Genomic DNA, 24,175 nt, shown 5'->3' with positions numbered 1-24,175 from the left:
TCCCTGAAGCAACCCCAGCGAGTTCCTGAGGTCCCCGTGGCAACTGGAGAAGCACCCCCAGCTTCCTGCCGCAACTCGAGAAACACCGCAAAATTTTCGCCTCCATGCGAGATGAGGAAATTTGGTGATGCAGCATCTCACGAGAAATACCACATTCCCTCTGGAAAGGCAAAAAGGTACTTGACCCCTTTATTCGACTCAGAAAGTTCCCTCACACAGCCGTCCGCTTTGGAGAGGAGAACACACTTTACGGACTCTATTCGACAGGAGCCCCTGTGCCCATTGAAGGGCTCGAGAGCAAACCGGAAGTTCCCCTTCCAACACCAAAGGGGACCTCACTTCCGTGAAGCAACCACAGCGAATTCCGGAGGTCCCCGACGCAACTCGAGAAGCACCCCCAGCTTCCCGCCGCAATTCGAGAAACACCCCAAAATACTCCCCTCTATGCGAGGTGAGGAAATTTGGCGATGCAGCATCTCAAGAGAAATACCTCATTCCCTCTGGAAAGGCAAAAAGGTACTTGACACCCTTCATTCGACTCAGAAAGTTCCCTCACACACCCGTCCCCTTTGGAGAGGAGAGCACACTTTACGGACTCAATTCGAGAGGAGCCCCTGTGCACATTGAAGGGCTCCAAAGGAAACCGGAAGTTCCCCTTCCAACACCAAAGGGGACCTGACTTCCCTGAAGCAACCCCAGCGAGTTCCTGAGGTCCCCGTCGCAACTCGAGAAGCACAGCCAGCTTCCCGCCTCAACTAGAGAAACACCCCAAAATTATCCCCTCCATGCGAGATGAGAAAATTTGGCGATGCAGCATCTCAAGAGAAATACCACATTCCCTCTGGAAAGGCAAAAAGGTACTTGACACGCTTTATTCGACTCAGAAAGTTCCCTCACACAGCCGTCCCCTTTGGAGAGGAGAACACACTTTACGGACTCAATTCGAGAGGAGCCCTTGTGCACATTGAAGGGCTCGAGAGGAAACCGGACGTTCCACTTCCAACAGCAAATCGCACCTGACTTCCCCGAAGCAACCCAGCGAGTTCCTGAGGTTCCCGTGGCAATTCGAGAAGCACCCCCAGCTTCCCGCTGCAACTCCAGAAACACCCCAAAATTATCCCCTCCATGCGAGATGAGGAAATTTGGCGATGCAGCATCTCACGAGAAATACCACATTCCCTCTGGAAAGGCAACAAGGTACTTGACACCCTGTATTCGACTCAGAAAGTTCCCTCACACAGCCGTCCCCTTTGGAGAGGAGAACACACTTTACGGACTCAATTCGAGAGTAGCCCCTGTGCACATTGAAGGGCTCGAGAGGAAACCGGAAGTTCCCCTTCAAACAGCAAAGGGGACCTGACTTCCCTGAAGCAACCCCAGCGAGTTCCTGAGGTCCCCGTCGCAATTCGATAAGCACCCCCAGCTTCCCGCCGCAACTCGAGAAACACCGTAAAATTATCCACTCCATGCGAGATGACGAAATTTGGCGATGCAGCATCTCAAGAGAAATACCACATTCCCTCTGGAAAGGCAAAAAGGTACTTGAAACCCTTTATTCGACTCAGAAAGTTCCCTCACACAGCCGTCGCCTTTGGAGAGGAGAACACACTTTACAGACTCGATTCGAGAGGAGCCCCTGTGCCCATTGAAGGGCTCGAGAGGAAACCGGAAGTTCCCCTTCCAACACCAAAGGGGACCTGACTTCCCTGAAGCAACCCCAGCGAGTTCCTGAGGTCCCCGTCGCAACTCGAGAGGCACCCCCAGCTTCCTGCCGCAACTCGAGAAACACCCCAAAATTCTCCCCTCCATGCGAGATGAGGAAATTTGGCGATGCAGCATCTCAAGAGATATAGCACATTCCCTCTGGAAAGGCAAAAAGGTACTTGACACCTTTTATTCGACTCAGAAAGTTCCCTCACAAAGCCGTCCCCTTTGGAAAGGAGAACACACTATACGGACTCAATTCGAGAGGAGCCCCTGTGCACATTGAAGGGCTCGAGAGGAAACCGGAAGTTCCCCTTCCAACACCAAAGGGACCTGATTTCCCTGAAGCAACCCCAGCGAGTTCCTGAGGTCCCCGTCGCAACTCGAGAAGCACACCCAGCTTCCCGCCGCAATTCGAGAAACACCCCAAAATTATCCCCTCCATGCGAGATGAGGAAATTTGGCGATGCAGCATCTCAAGAGAAATACCACATTCCCTCTGGAAAGGCAAAAAGGTACTTGACACCCTTTATTCGACTCAGAAAGTTCCCTCACACAGCCGTCCCCGTTGGAGAGGAGAACACACTTTACGGACGCAATTCGAGAGGAGCCCCTGTGCCCATTGAAGGGCTCGAGAGGAAACCGGAAGTTCCCCTTCCAACACCAAAGGGGCCCTGACTTCCCTGAAGCAACCCCAGCGAGTTCCTGAGGTCCCCGTCGCAACTCGAGAAGCACCCCCAGCTTCCTGCCGCAACTCGAGAAACACCCCAAATTTCTCCCCTCCATGCGAGATGAGGAAATTTGGCGATGCAGCATCTCAAGAGAAATACCACATTACCTCTGGAAAGGCAAATAGGTACTTGACACCCTTTATTTGACTCAGAAAGTTCCCTCACACAGCCGTCCCCTGTGGAGAGGAGAACACACTTTACGGACTCAATTCGAGAGGAGCCCCTGTGCACCTTGAAGGGCTCGAGAGGAAACCGGAAGTTCCCCTTCCAACACCAAAGGGGACCTGACTTCCCTTGAGCAACCCCAGCGAGTTCCTGAGGTCTCCGTCGCAACTCGAGAAGCACCCCCAGCTTCCCGCCGCAACTCGAAAAACACCCCAAAATTATCCCCTCCATGCGAGATGAGGAATTTGGCGATTCAGCATCTCAAGAGAAATACCACATTCCCTCTGGAAAGGAAAAAGGTACTTGACACCCTTTATTTGACTCATAAAGTTCCCTCACACAGCCGTCCCATTTGGAGAGGAGAACACACTTGACGGACTCAATTCGAGAGGAGCCCCTGTGCACATTGAAGGGCTCGAGAGGAAACCGGAAGTTCCCCTTCCAACACCAAAGGGGACCTGACTTCCCTGAAGCAATCCCAGCGAGTTCCTGAGGACCCCGTCGCAACTCGAGAAGCACCCCCAGCTTCCCGCCGCAACTCGAGAAACACCCCATAATTCTCCCCTCCTTGCGAGATGAGGAAATTTGTCGATGCAGCATCTCAAGAGAAATACCACATTCCCTCGGGAAAGGCAAAAAGGTACTTGACACCCATTATTCGACTCAGAAAGTTCCCTCACACAGCCGTCCCCTTTGAGACGAGAACACACTTCACTGACTCAATTCGAGAGGAGCCCATGTGCACATTGAAGGAAACCGGAAGTTCCCCTTCCAACACCAAAGGGGACCTGAATGTCCTGAAGCAACCTCAGCGAGTTCCTGAGGTCCCCGTCGCAACTCGAGAAGCACCCCCAGCTTCACGCCACAACTCGAGAAACACCCCAAAATTATCCCCTCCATGCGAGATGAGGAAATTTGGCGATGCAGCATCTCAAGAGAAATAGCACATTCCCTCAGGAAAGGCAAAAAGGTACTTGACACCCTTTATTCGACTCAGAAAGTTCCCTCACACAGCCGTCCCCTTTGGAAAGGAGAACACACTTTACGGACTCAAATCGAGAGGAGCCCCTGTGCACATTGAAGGGCTCGAGAGGAAACCTGAAGTTCCCCTTCCAACACCAAAGGGGACCTGACTTCCCTGAAGCAACCCCAGCGAGTTCCTGAGGTCCCCGTCGCAACTCGAGAAGCACCCCCAGCTTCCCGCCGCAACTCGAGAAACACCCCAAAATTATCCCCTCCATGCGAGATGAGGAAATTTGGCGATGCAGCATCTCAAGAGAAATACCACATTCCCTCTGGAAAGGCAAAAAGGTACTTGACACGCTTTATTCGACTCAGAAAGTTCCCTCACACAGCCGTCCCCTTTGGAGAGGAGAACACACTTTACGGACTCAATTCGAGAGGAGCCCCTGTGCACATTGAAGGGCTCGAGAGGAAACCGGAAGTTCCCCTTCCAACACCAAAGGGGACCTGACTTCCCTGAAGCAACCCCAGCGAGTTCCTGAGGTCCCCGTCGCAACTCGAGAAGCACCCCCAGCTTCCCGCCGCAACTCGAGAAACACCCCAAAATTATCCCCTGCATGCGAGATGAGGAAATTTGGCGATGCAGCATCTCAAGAGAAATACCACATTCCCTCTGGAAAGGCAAAAAGGTACTTGACACCCTTTATTCGACTCAGAAAGTTCAATCACACAGCCGTCCCCTTTGAGAGGAGAACACACTTTACGGACTCAATTCGACAGCAGCCCCTGTGCACATAGAAGGGCTCGAGAGGAAACCGGAAGTTCCCCTTCCAACACCAAAGGGGACCTGACTTCCCTGAAGCAACCCCAGCGAGTTCCTGAGGTCCCCGTCGCAACTCGAGAAGCACCCCCAGCTTCCCGGCGCAACTTGAGAAACACCCCAAAATTATCCCCTCCATGCGAGATGAGGAAATTTGGCGATGCAGCATCTCAAGAGAAATACCACATTCCCTCTGGAAAGGCAAAAAGTTACTTGAAACCCTTTATTCGACTCAGAAAGTTCCCTCACACAGCCGTCCCCTTTGGAGAGTAGAACACACTTTACGGACTCAATTAGAGATGAGCCCCTGTGCACATTGAAGGGCTCGAGAGGAAACCGGAAGTTCCCCTTCCAACACCAAAGGGGACCTGACTTCCCTGAAGTAACTCCAGCGAGTTCCTGAGTTACCCGTCGCAACTCGACTAGCACCCGAGCTTCCCGCCGCAACTCGAGAAACACACCAAAATTCTCCCCTCCATGCGAGATGAGGAAATTTGGCGATTCAGCATCTCAAGAGAAATACCACATTCCCTCTGGAAAGGCAAAAAGGTACTTGACACCCTTTATTCGACTCAGAAAGTTCAATCACTCATCCGACCCCTTTGAGAGGAGAACACACTTTACGGACTGAATTCGAGAGGAGCCCCTGTGCACATTGAAGGGCTCGAGAGGAAAGCGGAAGTTCCCCTTTCAACAACAAAGGGGACCTGACTTCCCGGAAGCAACCCCAGTGAATTCCTGAGGTCCCCGTCGCAACTCGAGAAGCACCCCCAGCTTCCCGCCGCAACTCGAGAAACACCCCAAAATTATCCCCTCCATGCGAGATGAGGAAATTTGGCGATGCAGCATCTCAAGAGAAATACCACATTCCCTCTGGAAATGGCAAAAAGGTACTTGACACCCTTTATTCGACTCAGAAAGTTCCCTCACACAGCCGTCCCCTTTGGAGAGGAGAACATACTTTACGGACTCAATTCGAGAGGAGCCCCTGTGCACATTGAAGGGCTCGATAGGAATCCGGAAGTTCCCCTTCCAACAGCAAAGGGGACCTGACTTCCCTTGAGCAACCCCAGCGAGTTCATGAGGTCTCCGTCGCAACTAAAGAAGCACCCCCAGCTTCCCGCCGCAACTCGAGAAACACCCCAAAATTATCCCCTCACTGCGAGATGAGGAAATTTGCGATGCTGCATCTCAAGAGAAATACCACATTCCCACTGGAAAGGCAAAAAGGTACTTGACACCCTTTATTCGACTCAGAAAGTTCCCTCACACAGCAGTCCCCTATGGAGAGAAGAACACACTTTACGGACTCAATTCGAGAGGAGCCCCTGTGCACATTGAAGGGCTCGAGAGGAAACCGGAAGTTCCCCTTCCAACACCAAAGGGGACCTGAATTTCCTGAAGCAACCTCAGCGAGTTCCTGAGGTCCCCGTCGTAACTCGAGAAGCACCCCCAGCTTCCCGCCACAACTCGAGAAACACCCCAAAATTATCCCCTCCATGTGAAATGAGGAAATTTGGCGATGCAGCATCTCAAGAGAAATAGCACATTCCCTCAGGAAAGGCAAAAAGGTACTTGACACCCTTTATTCGACTCAGAAAGTTCCCTCACACAGGCGTCCCCTTTGGAGAGGAGAACACATATTACGGACTCAATTCGAGAGGAGCCTCTGTGCAGATTGAAGGGCTTGAGAGGAAACCGGAAGTTCCCCTTCCAACACCAAAGGGGACCTGACTTCCCTGAAGCCACCTCAGCGAGTTCCTGAAGTCCCCGTCGCAACCCGAGAAGCACCCCCAGCTTCCCGCCGCAACTCTAGAAACACCCCAAAATTATCCCCTCCAAGCGAGAAGAGGAAATTTGGCGATACAGCATCTCAAGAGAAATAGCACATTCCCTCTGGAAAGGCAAAATGTACTTGACTCCCTTTATTCAACTCAGAAAGTTCCCTCACACAGCCGTCCCCTTTGGAGAGGAGAACACACTTTACGGACTCAATTCGAGAGGAGCCCCTGTGCACATTGAGGGGCTCGAGAGGAAACTTGAAGTTCCCCTTCCAACACCAAAGGGGACCTGACTTCCCTGAAGCAACCCCAGCGAGTTCCTGAGGTCCTCGTCGCAACTCGAGAAGCACCCCCAGCTTCCCGCCGCAACTCGTGAAACACCCCAAAATTATCCCCTCCATGCGAGATGAGGAAATTTGGCGATGCAGCATCTCAAGAGAAATACCACATTCCCTCTGGAAAGGCAAAAAGGTACTTGACACCCTTTATTCGACTCAGAAAGTTCCCTCACACAGCCGTCCCCTTTTAGAGCAGAACAGACTTTATGGACTCAATTCGAGATGAGCCCCTGTGCACATTTAAGGGCTCGAGAGGAAACCGGAAGTTCCCATTCCAACACCAAAGGGGACCTGACTTCCGTGAAGCAAACTCAGCGAGTTCTTGAGGTCCCCATCGCAACTCGAGAAGCACCCCCAGCTTCGGGACGCAACTCGAGACACAAACCGAAATTATTCCCTCAATGGGAGATGAGGAAATTTTGCGATGCAGCCTGTCCAGAGAAATACCACATTTCCTCTTGAAAGAGAAAAAGGTACTTGACACCCTTTATTCGGCTCTGAAAGTTCCCTCACACACCCGTTTCCTTTGATGGTAGAACACACTTTATGGAATCAATTCGAGATGAGCCCCTGTGCACATTTAAATCTTCAAGAGGAACCCGGAAGTTCCCCTTCCAACACCAAAGGGGAACTGACTTCCCTGAATCAACCCCATCGAGTTCCTGAGGTCCCCGTCGCAACTCTTGAAGCACCACCAGCCTCTCGCCGCACCTCGAGAAAAAAACCAAAATTATTACCTCAATGCGAGATGACGAAATTTTGCGATGCAGCATCTCAAGAGAAATAACACATTCCCTCTTGAAAGGCAAAAATGTACTTGACACCCTTTATTCGACTCAGAAAGTTCCCTCACACACCTGTCCCCTTTTAGAGGAGAACACACTTTATGGACTCGATTCGAGATGAGCCCCTGTGCACATTTAAGTGCTCGAGAGGAACCCGGAAGTTCCCCTTCCAACACCAAAGGGGACCTGACTTACCTGATGCAACCACAGCGAGTTTCTCAGTTCCCCGTCGCAACTCGAGAAGCACCCCCAGCTTCCCGACGCAATTCCAAAAACACCCCAAAATTATCCCCTCAATGCGAGATGAGCAAACTTTGCGATACAGCATCTCAAGAGAAATACCACATTCCCTGTGGAAAGGCAAAAAGGTACTTGACAACCGTTATTCGACTCAGAAAGTTCGCTCACACAGCCGTCCCCTTTGGAGAGAACCCACTTTATGGATTCAATTCGAGATGTGCCCCAGTGCACATTTAAGGGCTCGAGAGGAACCCCAAAGTTCCCCTTCCAACAGCAAAGGGGACCTGACTTCCCTGAAGCAACCCCAGCGAGTTCCTGAGGTCCCCGTCGCAACTCTTGAAGCACCCCCAGCTTCACGCCGCAACTCTAAAAACACTCCGAAATTATCCACTCAATTCAAGATGAGGAAATTTTGCGATGCAGTATCTCAAGAGAAATACCACATTCCTTATTGAAAGGCAAAATGTACTTGACAACATTTATTCGACACAGAAAGTTCCCTCAGAGAGCCGTCCACTTTTTGAGGAGAACACATTTTAAGGACTCAATTCCAGATGAGCCACTGTGCACATTTAAGGGCTCAAGAGGGAACCGGAAGTTCCCCTTCCAATAACAAAATGGACCTGACTTCCCGGAAGCAACACCAGGGAGTTCCTGAGGTCCCCGTCGCAACTCGAGAAGCACTCCCAGATTCCCGCCGCAACTCGAGAAACACCCCAAAATTATCCCCTCAATGCGAGATGAGGAAATTTTCCGATGCAGCATCTCAAGAGAAATACCACATTCCCTCTGGAAAGGCAAAAAGGTACTTGACCCCTTTATTCGACTCAGAAAGTTCCCTCACACAGCGGTCCCCTTTGGAGAGGAGAACACACTTTACGGACTCAATTCGAAAGGAGCCCCTGTGCACATTGAAGGGCTCGAGAGGAAACCGGAAGTTCCCCTTCCAACACCAAAGGGGACCTGACTTCCCTGAAGAAACTCCAGCGAGTTCCTGAGGTCCCCGTCGCAACTCGAGAAGCACCCCCAGCTTCCCGCTGCAACTCAAGAAACAGCGCAAAATTCTCCCCTCCATGCGAGATGAGGAAATGTGGCGATGCAGCATCTCACGAGAAATACCACATTCCCTCTGGAAAGGCAAAAAGGTACTTGACACCCTTTATTCAACTCAGAAAGTTCCCTCACACAGCCGTCCCCTTTGGAGAGGAGATCACACTTTGCGGACTAAATTCGAGAGGAGCCCCTGGCACATTGAAGGGCTTGAGAGGAAACCGGAAGTTCTCCTTGCAACACCAAAGGGGACCTGACTTCCCTGAAGCAACCCCAGCGAGTTCCTGAGGTCCCCGTGGCAACTGGAGAAGCACCCCCAGCTTCCCGCCGCAACTCGAGAAACACCCCAAAATTTTCGCCTCCATGCGAGATGAGGAAATTTGGTGATGCAGCATCTCACGAGAAATACCACATTCCCTCTGGAAAGGCAAAAAGGTACTTGACCCCTTTATTCGACTCAGAAAGTTCCCTCACACAGCCGTCCGCTTTGGAGAGGAGAACACACTTTACGGACTCTATTCGACAGGAGCCCCTGTGCCCATTGAAGGGCTCGAGAGCAAACCGGAAGTTCCCCTTCCAACACCAAAGGGGACCTCACTTCCGTGAAGCAACCACAGCGAATTCCGGAGGTCCCCGACGCAACTCGAGAAGCACCCCCAGCTTCCCGCCGCAATTCGAGAAACACCCCAAAATACTCCCCTCTATGCGAGGTGAGGAAATTTGGCGATGCAGCATCTCAAGAGAAATACCTCATTCCCTCTGGAAAGGCAAAAAGGTACTTGACACCCTTTATTCGACTCAGAAAGTTCCCTCACACACCCGTCCCCTTTGGAGAGGAGAGCACACTTTACGGACTCAATTCGAGAGGAGCCCCTGTGCACATTGAAGGGCTCCAAAGGAAACCGGAAGTTCCCCTTCCAACACCAAAGGGGACCTGACTTCCCTGAAGCAACCCCAGCGAGTTCCTGAGGTCCCCGTCGCAACTCGAGAAGCACAGCCAGCTTCCCGCCTCAACTAGAGAAACACCCCAAAATTATCCCCTCCATGCGAGATGAGAAAATTTGGCGATGCAGCATCTCAAGAGAAATACCACATTCCCTCTGGAAAGGCAAAAAGGTACTTGACACGCTTTATTCGACTCAGAAAGTTCCCTCACACAGCCGTCCCCTTTGGAGAGGAGAACACACTTTACGGACTCAATTCGAGAGGAGCCCCTGTGCACATTGAAGGGCTCGAGAGGAAACCGGACGTTCCACTTCCAACAGCAAATCGCACCTGACTTCCCCGAAGCAACCCAGCGAGTTCCTGAGGTTCCCGTGGCAATTCGAGAAGCACCCCCAGCTTTCCGCTGCAACTCCAGAAACACCCCAAAATTATCCCCTCCATGCGAGATGAGGAAATTTGGCGATGCAGCATCTCACGAGAAATACCACATTCCCTCTGGAAAGGCAACAAGGTACTTGACACCCTGTATTCGACTCAGAAAGTTCCCTCACACAGCCGTCCCCTTTGGAGAGGAGAACACACTTTACGGACTCAATTCGAGAGTAGCCCCTGTGCACATTGAAGGGCTCGAGAGGAAACCGGAAGTTCCCCTTCAAACAGCAAAGGGGACCTGACTTCCCTGAAGCAACCCCAGCGAGTTCCTGAGGTCCCCGTCGCAATTCGATAAGCACCCCCAGCTTCCCGCCGCAACTCGAGAAACACCGTAAAATTATCCACTCCATGCGAGATGACGAAATTTGGCGATGCAGCATCTCAAGAGAAATACCACATTCCCTCTGGAAAGGCAAAAAGGTACTTGAAACCCTTTATTCGACTCAGAAAGTTCCCTCACACAGCCGTCGCCTTTGGAGAGGAGAACACACTTTACAGACTCGATTCGAGAGGAGCCCCTGTGCCCATTGAAGGGCTCGAGAGGAAACCGGAAGTTCCCCTTCCAACACCAAAGGGGACCTGACTTCCCTGAAGCAACCCCAGCGAGTTCCTGAGGTCCCCGTCGCAACTCGAGAGGCACCCCCAGCTTCCTGCCGCAACTCGAGAAACACCCCAAAATTCTCCCCTCCATGCGAGATGAGGAAATTTGGCGATGCAGCATCTCAAGAGATATAGCACATTCCCTCTAGAAAGGCAAAAAGGTACTTGACACCTTTTATTCGACTCAGAAAGTTCCCTCACAAAGCCGTCCCCTTTGGAAAGGAGAACACACTATACGGACTCAATTCGAGAGGAGCCCCTGTGCACATTGAAGGGCTCGAGAGGAAACCGGAAGTTCCCCTTCCAACACCAAAGGGACCTGATTTCCCTGAAGCAACCCCAGCGAGTTCCTGAGGTCCCCGTCGCAACTCGAGAAGCACACCCAGCTTCCCGCCGCAATTCGAGAAACACCCCAAAATTATCCCCTCCATGCGAGATGAGGAAATTTGGCGATGCAGCATCTCAAGAGAAATACCACATTCCCTCTGGAAAGGCAAAAAGGTACTTGACACCCTTTATTCGACTCAGAAAGTTCCCTCACACAGCCGTCCCCGTTGGAGAGGAGAACACACTTTACGGACGCAATTCGAGAGGAGCCCCTGTGCCCATTGAAGGGCTCGAGAGGAAACCGGAAGTTCCCCTTCCAACACCAAAGGGGCCCTGACTTCCCTGAAGCAACCCCAGCGAGTTCCTGAGGTCCCCGTCGCAACTCGAGAAGCACCCCCAGCTTCCTGCCGCAACTCGAGAAACACCCCAAATTTCTCCCCTCCATGCGAGATGAGGAAATTTGGCGATGCAGCATCTCAAGAGAAATACCACATTCCCTCTGGAAAGGCAAATAGGTACTTGACACCCTTTATTTGACTCAGAAAGTTCCCTCACACAGCCGTCCCCTGTGGAGAGGAGAACACACTTTACGGACTCAATTCGAGAGGAGCCCCTGTGCACCTTGAAGGGCTCGAGAGGAAACCGGAAGTTCCCCTTCCAACACCAAAGGGGACCTGACTTCCCTTGAGCAACCCCAGCGAGTTCCTGAAGTCTCCGTCGCAACTCGAGAAGCACCCCCAGCTTCCCGCCGCAACTCGAAAAACACCCCAAAATTATCCCCTCCATGCGAGATGAGGAATTTGGCGATTCAGCAACTCAAGAGAAATACCACATTCCCTCTGGAAAGGAAAAAGGTACTTGACACCCTTTATTTGACTCAGAAAGTTCCCTCACACAGCCGTCCCATTTGGAGAGGAGAACACACTTGACGGACTCAATTCGACAGGAGCCCCTGTGCACATTGAAGGGCTCGAGAGGAAACCGGAAGTTCCCCTTCCAACACCAAAGGGGACCTGACTTCCCTGAAGCAATCCCAGCGAGTTCCTGAGGACCCCGTCGCAACTCGAGAAGCACCCCCAGCTTCCCGCCGCAACTCGAGAAACACCCCATAATTCTCCCCTCCTTGCGAGATGAGGAAATTTGTCGATGCAGCATCTCAAGAGAAATACCACATTCCCTCGGGAAAGGCAAAAAGGTACTTGACACCCATTATTCGACTCAGAAAGTTCCCTCACACAGCCGTCCCCTTTGAGACGAGAACACACTTCACTGACTCAATTCGAGAGGAGCCCATGTGCACATTGAAGGAAACCGGACATTCCCCTTCCAACATCAAAGGGGACCTGACTTCCCTGAAGCACCCCCAGCGAGTTTCTGAGGTCCCCGTCGCAACTCGAGAAGCACACCCAGCTTCCCGCCGCAACTCGAGAAACACCCCTAAATTATCCCCTTAATGCGAGATGAGGAAATTTTGCGATTCAGCATCTCAAGAGAAATACCACATTCACTCTGGAAAGGCAAAAAGGTATTTGACACCCTTTATTCGACTCAGAAAGTTCCCTCACACAGCCGTCCCCTTTGGAGAGGAGAACACACTTTACGGACTCAATTCGAGAGGAGCCCCTGTGCACATGGAAGGGCTCGAGAGGAAACCGGAAGTTCCCCTTCCAACACCAAAGGGGACCTGACTTCCCTGAAGCAACCCCAGCGAGTTCCTGAGGTTCCCGCCGCAACTCGAGAAACACTCCAAAATTCTCCCCTCCATGCGAGATGAGGAAATTTGGCGATGCAGCATCTCAAGGGAAATACCAAATTCCCTCTGGAAAGGCAAAAAGGTACTTGACACCCTTTATTCGACTCAGAAAGTTCCCTCACACAGCCGTCCCCTTTGAGAGGAGAACACACTTCACGGACTCAGTTCGAGAGGAGCACCTGTGCACATTGAAGGGCTCGAGAGGAAACCGGAAGTTCCCCTTCCAACACCAAAGGGGACCTGACTTCCCTGAAGCAACCCCAGCGAGTTCCTGAGGTCCCCGTCGCAACTCGAGAAGCACCCCCAGCTTCCCGCCGCAACTCGAGAAACACCCCAAATTATCCCCTCCATGCGAGATGAGTAAATTTGGCGAGGCAGCATCTCAAGAGAAATACCACATTCCCTCTGGAAAGGCAAAAAGTTACTTGACACCATTTATTCGACTCAGAAAGTTCCCTCACACAACCGTCCCCTTTGAGAGGAGAACACACTTCACGGACTCAATTCGAGAGGAGCCCCTGTGCACATTGAAGGGCTCGAGAGGAAATCGGAAGTTCCCCTTTCAACACCAAAGGGAACCTGACTTCCCTGAGGCAACACCAGCGAGTTCCTGAGGTCCCCGTCGCAACTCGAGAAGCACCCCCAGCTTCCCGCCGCAACTCGAAAAACACACCAAAATTATCCCCTCCATGCGAGATGAGCAAATTTGGCGATGCAGCATCTCAAGAGAAATACCACATTCCCTCTGGAAAGGCAAAAATGTACTTGACACCCTTTAATCGACTCAGAAACTTCCCTCACACAGCCGTCCCCTTTGGAGAGGAGAACACACTTTACGGACTCAATTCGAGAGGAGCCCCTGTGCACATTGAAGGGTTCGAGAGAAAACCGGTAGTTCCCCTTCCAACACCAAAGGGGACCTGACTTCCCTGATGCAACCACAGCGAGATCCTGAGGTCCCCGTCGCAACTCGAGAAGCACCCCCAGCTTCCCGCCGCAACTCGAGAAACACCCCAAAATTATCCCCTCCATGCGAGATGAGGAAATTTGGCGATGCAGCATCTCACGAGAAATACCACATTCCCTCTGGAAAGGCAAAAAGGTACTTAATACCATTTATTCGACTCAGAAAGTTCCCTCACACAGCCGTCCCCTTTGGAGAGGAGAACACACTTTACGGACTCAATTCGAGAGGAGCCCCTGTGCACATTGAAGGGCTCGAGAGGAAACCGGAAGTTCCCCTTCCAACACCAAAGGGGACCTGAATGTCCTGAAGCAACCTCAGCGAGTTCCTGAGGTCCCCGTCGCAACTCGAGAAGCACCCCCAGCTTCACGCCACAACTCGAGAAACACCCCAAAATTATCCCCTCCATGCGAGATGAGGAAATTTGGCGATGCAGCATCTCAAGAGAAATAGCACATTCCCTCAGGAAAGGCAAAAAGGTACTTGACACCCTTTATTCGACTCAGAAAGTTCCCTCACACAGGCGTCCCCTTTGGATAGGAGAACACATATTACGGACTGAATTCGAGAGGAGCCCCTGTGCAGATTGAAGGGCTTGAGAGGAAACCGGAAGTTCCCCTTCCAACACCAAAGGGGACCTGACTTCCCTGAAGCAACAACAGCGAGATCCTGAGGTCCCCGTCGCAACTCGAGAAGCACTCCCAGCTTCCCGCCGCAACTCGAGAAACACCCCAAAATTATCCCCTCCATGCGAGATTAGGAAATTTGGCGAAGCAGCATCTCAAGAGAAATACCACATTCCCCTGGAAAGGCAAAAAGTACTTGACACCCTTTATTCGACTCAGAAAGTTCCCTCACACAGCCGTCCCCTTTGGAGAGGAGAACATACTTTACGGACTCAATTCGAGAGGAGCCCCTGTGCACATTTAAGGGCTCGATAGGAAACCGGAAATTCCCCTTCCAACTTCAAAGGGGACCTGACTTCCCTTGAGTAACCCCAGTGAGTTCATGAGGTCTCCGTCGCAACTAAAGAAGCACCCCCAGCTTCCCGCCGCAACTCGAGAAACACCCCAAAATTATCCCCTCACTGCGAGATGAGGAAATTTGGCGATGCTGCATCTCAAGAGAAATACCACATTCCCTCTGGAAAGGCAAAAAGGTACTTGACACCCTTTATTCGACTCAGAAAGTTCCCTCACACAGCAGTCCCCTATGGAGAGGAGAACACACTTTACGGACTCAATTCGAGAGGAGCCCCTGTGCACATTGAACGGCTCGAGAGGAAACCGGAAGTTCCCCTTCCAACACCAAAGGGGACCTGACTTCCCTGAAGCAAACCCAGCGAGTTACTGAGGTCCCCGTCGCAACTCGACAAGCACACCCAGCTTCCCGTCACAACTCGAGAAACAGCCCAAAATTCTCCCCTCCATGCGAGATGAGGAAATTTGGCGATGCAGCATCTCACGAGAAATACCACATTCCATCTGAAAAGGCAAAAAGGTACCTGACACCCTTTATTCGACTCAGAAAGTTCCCTCACACAGCCGTCCCCTTTGGAGAGGAGAACACACTTTACGGACTCAATTCGACAGGAGCCCCTGTGCCCATTGAAGGGCTCGAGAGCAAACCGGAAGTTCCCCTTCCAACACCAAAGGGGACCTCACTTCCGTGAAGCAACCACAGCGAGTTCCGGAGGTCCCCGACGCAACTCGAGAAGCACCCCCAGCTTCCCGCCGCAATTCGAGAAACACCCCAAAATACTCCCCTCTATGCGAGGTGAGGAAATTTGGCGATGCAGCATCTCACGAGAAATACCTCGTCCCTCTGGAAAGGCAAAAAGGTACTTGACACCCTTTATTCGACTCAGAAAGTTCCCTCAAACAGCCGTCCCCTTTGGAGAGGAGAGCACACTTTACGGACTCAATTCGAGAGGAGCCCCTGTGCACATTGAAGGGCTCGAGAGGAACCAGGAAGTTCCCCTTCCAACACCAAAGGGGACCTAATTTCCCTGAAGCAACCGCAGGGAGTTCCTGAGGTCCCCGTCGCAACTCGAGAAACAGCCCAAAATTCTCCCCTCCATGCTAGATGAAGAAATTTGGCGATGCAGCATCCCACGAGAAATACCACATTCCCTCTGGAAAGTCAAAAAGGTAGTTGACACCCTTTATTCGACTCAGAAAGCTCCCTCACACAGAAGTCTCCTTAGGAGGGGAGAACCCACTTTACGGACTCAATTCGACAGGAGCCTCTGTGCACATTGAAGGGCTCGAGAGGAAACCGGAAGTTCCCCTTCCAACACCAAAGGGGAGCTGACTTACCTGAAGAAAGCCCCGCGAGTTCCTGAGGTCCCCGTCGCAACTTGAGAAGCACACCCAGCTTCCCGCCGCAACTCGAGAAACAACCCAAAATTCTCCCCTCCATGCGAGATGAGAAAATTTGTCGATGCAGCATCTCAAGAGAAATACCACATTCCCTCTGGAAAGGCAAAAAGGTACTTGACACAATTTATTCGACTCAGAAATTTCCCTCACACAGCCGTCCCATTTGGAGAGGAGAACACACTTTACGGACTCAATTCGAGAGGAGCCCCTGTGCACATTGACGGGCTCGAGAGGAAACCGGAAGTTCCCCTTCCAACACCAAAGGGGACCTGACTTCCCTGAAGCAACCCCAGCGAGTTCCTGAGGTCCCCGTCGCAACTCGAGAAGCACAGCCATCTTCCCGCCTCAACTCGAGAAACACCCCAAAATTATCCCCTCCGTGCGAGATGAGGAAATTCGGCGATGCAGCATCTCAAGAGAAATACCACATTCCCTCTGGAAAGGCAAAAAGGTACTTGATACCCTTTATTCGACTCAGAAAGAACTCTCACACAGCCGTCCCCTTTGGAGAGGAGAAAACACTTTACGGACTCAATTCGAGAGGAGACCCTGTGCACATTGAAGGGCTCGAGAGGAAATCGGAAGTTCCCCTTCCAACACCAAAGGGGACCTGACTTCCCTGAAGCAACCCCAGCGAGTTCCTGAGGTCCACGTCGCAACTCGAGAAGCACCCCCAGCTTCCCGCCGCAACTCGAAAAACACACCAAAATTATCCCCTCCATGCGAGATGAGCAAATTTGGCGATGCAGCATCACAAGAGAAATACCACGTTCCCTCTGGAAAGGGAAAAATGTACTTGACACCCTTTATTCGACTCAGAAAGTTAACTGACACAGCCGTCCCCTTTGGAGAGGAGAACACACTTTACGGACTCAATTCGAGAGGAGCCCCTGTGCACATTGAAGGGCTCGAGAGGAAACCGGAAGTTCCCCTTCCAACACCAAAGAGGACCTGACTTCCCTGAAGCAACACCAGCGAGATCCTGAGGTCCCCGTCGCAACTCGAGAAGCACTCCCAGTTTCCCGTCGCAACTCGAGAAACACCCCAAAATTATCCCCTCCATGCGAGATGAGGAAATTTGGCGAAGCAGCATCTCAAGAGAAATACCACATTCCCCTGGAAAGGCAAAAAGTACTTGACACCCTTTATTCGATTCAGAAAGTTCCCTCACACAGCCGTCCCCTTTGGAGAGGAGAACACACTTTACGTACTCAATTCGAGATGAGCCCCTGTGCACATTGAAGGGCTCCAGAGGAAACCGGAAGTTCCCCTTCCAACACCAAAGGGGACCTGACTTCCCTGAAGCAACCCCAGCGAGTTCCTGAGGTCCCCGTCGCAACTCGAAAAGCACCCCGAGCTTCCCGCCGCAACTCGAGAAACACCCCAAAATTATCCCCTCCATGCGAGATGAGCAAATTTGGCGTTGCAGCATCTCAAGAGTAATACCACATTCCCTCTGGAAAGGCAAAAAGGTACTTGACACCCTTTAATCGACTCAGAAACTTCCCTCACACAGCCGTCCCCTTTGGAGAGGAGAACACACTTTACGGACTCAATTCGAGAGGAGCCCCTGTGCACATTGAAGGGTTCGAGAGGAAACCGGTAGTTCCCCTTCCAACACCAAAGGGGACCTGACTTCCCTGAAGCAACCCCAGCGAGATCCTGAGGTCCCCGTCGCAACTCGAGAAGCACCCCCAGCTTCCCGCCGCAACTCGAGAAACACCCCAAAATTATCCCCTCCATGCGAGATGAGGAAATTTGGCGATGCAGCATCTCACGAGAAATACCACATTCCCTCTGGAAAGGCAAAACGGTACTTAATACCGTTTATTCGACTCAGAAAGTTCCCTCACACAGCCGTCCCCTTTGGAGAGGAGAACACACTTTACGGACTCAATTCGAGAGGAGCCCCTGTGCACATTGAAGGGCTCGAGAGGAAACCGGAAGTTGCCCTTCCAACACCAAAGGGGACCTGAATGTCCTGAAGCAACCTCAGCGAGTTCCTGAGGTCCCCGTCGCAACTCGAGAAGCACCCCCAGCTTCCCGCCACAACTCGAGAAACACCCCAAAATTATCCCCTCCATGCGAGATGAGGAAATTTGGCGATGCAGCATCTCAAGAGAAATAGCACATTCCCTCAGGAAAGGCAAAAAGGTACTTGACACCCTTTATTCGACTCAGAAAGTTCCCTCACACAGGCGTCCCCTTTGGAGAGGAGAACACATATTACGGACTCAATTCGAGAGGAGCCCCTGTGCAGATTGAAGGGCTTGAGAGGAAACCGGAAGTTCATCTTCCAACACCAAAGGGGACCTGACTTCCCTGAAGCAACAACAGCGAGATCCTGAGGTCCCCGTCGCAACTCGAGAAGCACTCCCAGCTTCCCGCCGCAACTCGAGAAACACCCCAAAATTATCCCCTCCATGCGAGATTAGGAAATTTGGCGAAGCAGCATCTCAAGAGAAATACCACATTCCCCTGGAAAGGCAAAAAGTACTTGACACCCTTTATTCGATTCAGAAAGTTCCCTCACACAGCCGTCCCCTTTGGAGAAGAGAACACACTTTACGGAATCAATTCGAGATGAGCCCCTGTGCACATTGAAGGGCTCCAGAGGAAACCGGAAGTTCCCCTTCCAACACCAAAGGGGACCTGACTTCCCTGAAGCAACCCCAGCGAGTTCCTGAGGTCCCCGTCGCAACTCGAAAAGCACCCCGAGCTTCCCGCCGCAACTCGAGAAACACTCCAAAATTATCCCCTCCATGCGAGATGAGCAAATTTGGCGATGCAGCATCTCAAGAGTAATACCACATTCCCTCTGGAAAGGCAAAAAGGTACTTGACACCCTTTAATCGACTCAGAAAGTTCCCTCACACAGCCGTCCCCTTTGGAGAGGAGAACACACTTTACGGACTCAATTCGAGAGGAGCCCCTGTGCACATTGAAGGGTTCGAGAGGAAACCGGAAGTTCCCCTTCCAACACCAAAGGGGACCTGACTTCCCTGAAGCAACCCCAGCGAGTTCCTGAGGTCCCCGTCGCAACTCGAGAAGCACGCCGAGCTTCCCGCCGCAACTCGAGAAATACCCCAAAATTATCCCCTCCATGCGAGATGAGGAAATTTGGCGATGCAGCATCTCACGAGAAATACCACATTCCCTCTGGAAAGGCAAAAAGGTACTTAAAACCATTTATTCGACTCAGAAAGTTCCCTCACACAGCCGTCCCCTTTGGAGAGGAGAACACACTTTACGGACTCAATTCGAGAGGAGCCCCTGTGCACATTGAAGGGCTCAAGAGGAAACCGGAAGTTCCCCTTCCAACACCAAAGGGGACCTGAATTTCCTGAAGCAACCTCAGCGAGTTCCTGAGGTCCCCGTCGTAACTCGAGAAGCACCCCCAGCTTCCCGCCACAACTCGAGAAACACCCCAAAATTATCCCCTCCATGTGAGATGAGGAAATTTGGCGATGCAGCATCTCAAGAGAAATAGCACATTCCCTCAGGAAAGGCAAAAAGGTACTTGACACCCTTTATTCGACTCAGAAAGTTCCCTCACACAGGCGTCCCCTTTGGAGAGGAGAACACATATTACGGACTCAATTCGAGAGGAGCCTCTGTGCAGATTGAAGGGCTTGAGAGGAAACCGGAAGTTCCCCTTCCAACACCAAAGGGGACCTGACTTCCCTGAAGCCACCTCAGCGAGTTCCTGAAGTCCCCGTCGCAACCCGAGAAGCACCCCCAGCTTCCCGCCGCAACTCTAGAAACACCCCAAAATTATCCCCTCCAAGCGAGAAGAGGAAATTTGGCGATACAGCATCTCAAGAGAAATAGCACATTCCCTCTGGAAAGGCAAAATGTACTTGACTCCCTTTATTCAACTCAGAAAGTTCCCTCACACAGCCGTCCCCTTTGGAGAGGAGAACACACTTTACGGACTCAATTCGAGAGGAGCCCCTGTGCACATTGAGGGGCTCGAGAGGAAACTTGAAGTTCCCCTTCCAACACCAAAGGGGACCTGACTTCCCTGAAGCAACCCCAGCGAGTTCCTGAGGTCCTCGTCGCAACTCGAGAAGCACCCCCAGCTTCCCGCCGCAACTCGTGAAACACCCCAAAATTATCCCCTCCATGCGAGATGAGGAAATTTGGCGATGCAGCATCTCAAGAGAAATACCACATTCCCTCTGGAAAGGCAAAAAGGTACTTGACACCCTTTATTCGACTCAGAAAGTTCCCTCACACAGCCGTCCCCTTTTAGAGCAGAACAGACTTTATGGACTCAATTCGAGATGAGCCCCTGTGCACATTTAAGGGCTCGAGAGGAAACCGGAAGTTCCCATTCCAACACCAAAGGGGACCTGACTTCCGTGAAGCAAACTCAGCGAGTTCTTGAGGTCCCCATCGCAACTCGAGAAGCACCCCCAGCTTCGGGACGCAACTCGAGACACAAACCGAAATTATTCCCTCAATGGGAGATGAGGAAATTTTGCGATGCAGCCTGTCCAGAGAAATACCACATTTCCTCTTGAAAGAGAAAAAGGTACTTGACACCCTTTATTCGGCTCTGAAAGTTCCCTCACACACCCGTTTCCTTTGATGGTAGAACACACTTTATGGAATCAATTCGAGATGAGCCCCTGTGCACATTTAAATCTTCAAGAGGAACCCGGAAGTTCCCCTTCCAACACCAAAGGGGAACTGACTTCCCTGAATCAACCCCATCGAGTTCCTGAGGTCCCCGTCGCAACTCTTGAAGCACCACCAGCCTCTCGCCGCACCTCGAGAAAAAAACCAAAATTATTACCTCAATGCGAGATGACGAAATTTTGCGATGCAGCATCTCAAGAGAAATAACACATTCCCTCTTGAAAGGCAAAAATGTACTTGACACCCTTTATTCGACTCAGAAAGTTCCCTCACACACCTGTCCCCTTTTAGAGGAGAACACACTTTATGGACTCGATTCGAGATGAGCCCCTGTGCACATTTAAGTGCTCGAGAGGAACCCGGAAGTTCCCCTTCCAACACCAAAGGGGACCTGACTTACCTGATGCAACCACAGCGAGTTTCTCAGTTCCCCGTCGCAACTCGAGAAGCACCCCCAGCTTCCCGACACAATTCCAAAAACACCCCAAAATTATCCCCTCAATGCGAGATGAGCAAACTTTGCGATACAGCATCTCAAGAGAAATACCACATTCCCTGTGGAAAGGCAAAAAGGTACTTGACAACCGTTATTCGACTCAGAAAGTTCGCTCACACAGCCGTCCCCTTTGGAGAGAACCCACTTTATGGATTCAATTCGAGATGTGCCCCAGTGCACATTTAAGGGCTCGAGAGGAACCCCAAAGTTCCCCTTCCAACAGCAAAGGGGACCTGACTTCCCTGAAGCAACCCCAGCGAGTTCCTGAGGTCCCCGTCGCAACTCTTGAAGCACCCCCAGCTTCACGCCGCAACTCTAAAAACACTCCGAAATTATCCACTCAATTCGAGATGAGGAAATTTTGCGATGCAGTATCTCAAGAGAAATACCACATTCCTTCTTGAAAGGCAAAATGTACTTGACAACATTTATTCGACACAGAAAGTTCCCTCAGAGAGCCGTCCACTTTTTGAGGAGAACACATTTTAAGGACTCAATTCCAGATGAGCCACTGTGCACATTTAAGGGCTCAAGAGGGAACCGGAAGTTCCCCTTCCAATAACAAAATGGACCTGACTTCCCGGAAGCAACACCAGGGAGTTCCTGAGGTCCCCGTCGCAACTCGAGAAGCACTCCCAGATTCCCGCCGCAACTCGAGAAACACCCCAAAATTATCCCCTCAATGCGAGATGAGGAAATTTTCCGATGCAGCATCTCAAGAGAAATACCACATTCCCTCTGGAAAGTCAAAAAGGTACTTTACACCATTTATTCGACTCAGAAAGTTCCCTCACACAGCCGTCGCCTTTTAGAGGAGAACACACGTTAAGGACTCAATTCAAGATGAGCCCCTGTGCACATTTAAGATCTCGAGAGGAACCCGGAAGTTCCCCTTCCAACACCAAAGGGGACCTGACTTCCCTGAAGCAACCCCAGCGAGTTCCTTAGTTCCCTTTCGCAATTCGAGAAGCACCCCCAGCTTCCTGCGGCAACTCGAAAAGCACACCAAAAGTATCCCCTCAATGCGAGATGAGGAAATTTTGCGATGCAGCATCTCAAGAGAAATAACACATTCCCTCTTGAAAGGCAAAAAGGTACTTGACACCCATAATTCGACTCAGAAAGTTCCCTCACACAGCCGTCCCCTTTTAGAGGAGAACACACTTTATGGGCTCATTTCGAGATGAGCCCCTTTGCACATTTAAGGGCTCGAGAGCAACCCGAAAGTTCCCCTTCCAACACCAAAGGGGACCTGACTTCCCTGAAGCAACCCCAGCGAGTTCCTGAGGTCCCCGTTGCAACTCGAGAAGCACCCCCAGCTTCCCGCCGCAACTCGAAAAACACCCCAAAATTATCCCCTCAATGAGAGATGAGGAAATTTTGCGATGCAGCATCTCAAGAGAAATACCACATTCCGTCTTGAAAGGCAAAAAGTTACTTGACACAATTTATTCGACTCAGAAAGTTCTCTCACACAGCCGTCCCCTTGGAGAGAACACATTATATGTACTCAATTCAACAAAAGCCCCTGTGCATATTTAAGGGCTAGAGAGGAGCCCGGAAGTTCCCCTTCCAACAGCAAAGGATACCTGACTTCCTTGAAGCAACCCCAGCGAGTTCCTGAGGTGCCCGTCGCAACTCGAAAAGCACCCCAAAATTATCCTCTCAATGCGAGATGAGGAAATTTTGCGATGCAGCATCTCAAGAGAAATACTACATTTCCTCTTGAATGACAATAAGGTACTTGCCACCCTTTATTCGACTCAGAAATGTCCCTCACAAGGCCGTCCCCTTTTAGAGGAGGACACATTTTATGGACTCAATTCGAGATGAGCCCCTGTGCACATTTAAGGGCTCGAGAGGAAACCGGAAGTTCCCATTCAAACACCAAAGGGGATCTGACTTCCCTGAAGCAATCCCAGCGAGTTCCTGAGGTTCGCGTCGCAACACGAGAAGCATCCCCAACTTACCGCCGCAACTCGAGAAACACCCCAAAATTATCCCCTCAGAAACACCCCAAAATTATCCCCTCATTGCGATATGAGAAAATTTTGTGATGCAGCATCTCAAGAGAAATACCACATTCCCTCTGGAAACGCAAAAATGTACTTAACACCCTTTATTCCACTCAGAATGTTCCCTCACACAGCCGTCCCCTTTGGAGTGGAGAACACACTTAATGGAATCAATTAGAGAAGAGACCCTGTTCACATTTAAGGGCTCGAGAAGAAACTGGAAGTTCCCCTTCCAACACCAAAGTGGACATAACTTCCCTGAAGCAACCCCAAGGATTTACTGAGGTCCCCGTCGCAACTCGAGGAGCACCCCAAAATTATCCTCTCAATGCGAGATGAGAAAATTTGCGATGCAGCATCTCAAGAGAAATATCACATTTCCTTTTGAATGGCAATAAGATCCTTGCCACCCTTTATTCGACTCAGAAATTTCCCTCACTAGGCCGTCCCCTTTTAGAGGAGAACACACTTTATGGACTCAATTCGAAATGAGCCAATGTGCACATAAGAGCTCGAGAGGAACCCGGAAGTTCCCCTTCCAACACCAAAGGGGAACTGACTTCCCTGAAGCAACCTCAGCGAGTTACTTAGGTCCCCGTCGCAACTCCAGAAGCACCCCCAGCTTCCCGCCGCAACTCGAAAAACACACCAAAATTATCCCCTCAATGCGAGATGAGGAAATTCTGCGATGTAGCATCTCAAGAGAAATAACACATTCCCTCTTGAAAGGCAAAAAGGTACTTGACACCCTTTATTCGACTCAGAAAGTTCCCTCACACAGTCGTCCCCTTCGGAGAGAACACACTTTATGGACTCAATTCGAGATGAGAACCTGTGCACATTTAAAGGCTCGAGAGGAACCCGGATGTTCCCCTTCCAACATCAAAGGGGAACTGACTCCCCTGAAGCAATCCCAGCGAGTTCCTGAGGTCCCCGTCGCAACTCGAGAAGCACCCCCAGCTTCCCGCCGCAACACTAAAAACACTCCAAATTTATCCCCTCAATGCGAGATGAGGAAATTTTGCGATGCAGTATATCAAG

This window comes from Moschus berezovskii, chromosome 18 (assembly GCF_049115385.1).
Source record: "Moschus berezovskii isolate FMDL1 chromosome 18, NW_MosBer_1.0, whole genome shotgun sequence".
Classification (NCBI taxonomy): domain Eukaryota; kingdom Metazoa; phylum Chordata; class Mammalia; order Artiodactyla; family Moschidae; genus Moschus; species Moschus berezovskii.
The sequence above is the reverse complement of the archived record's forward strand: the minus strand, read 5'-3'. Positions refer to the sequence as shown.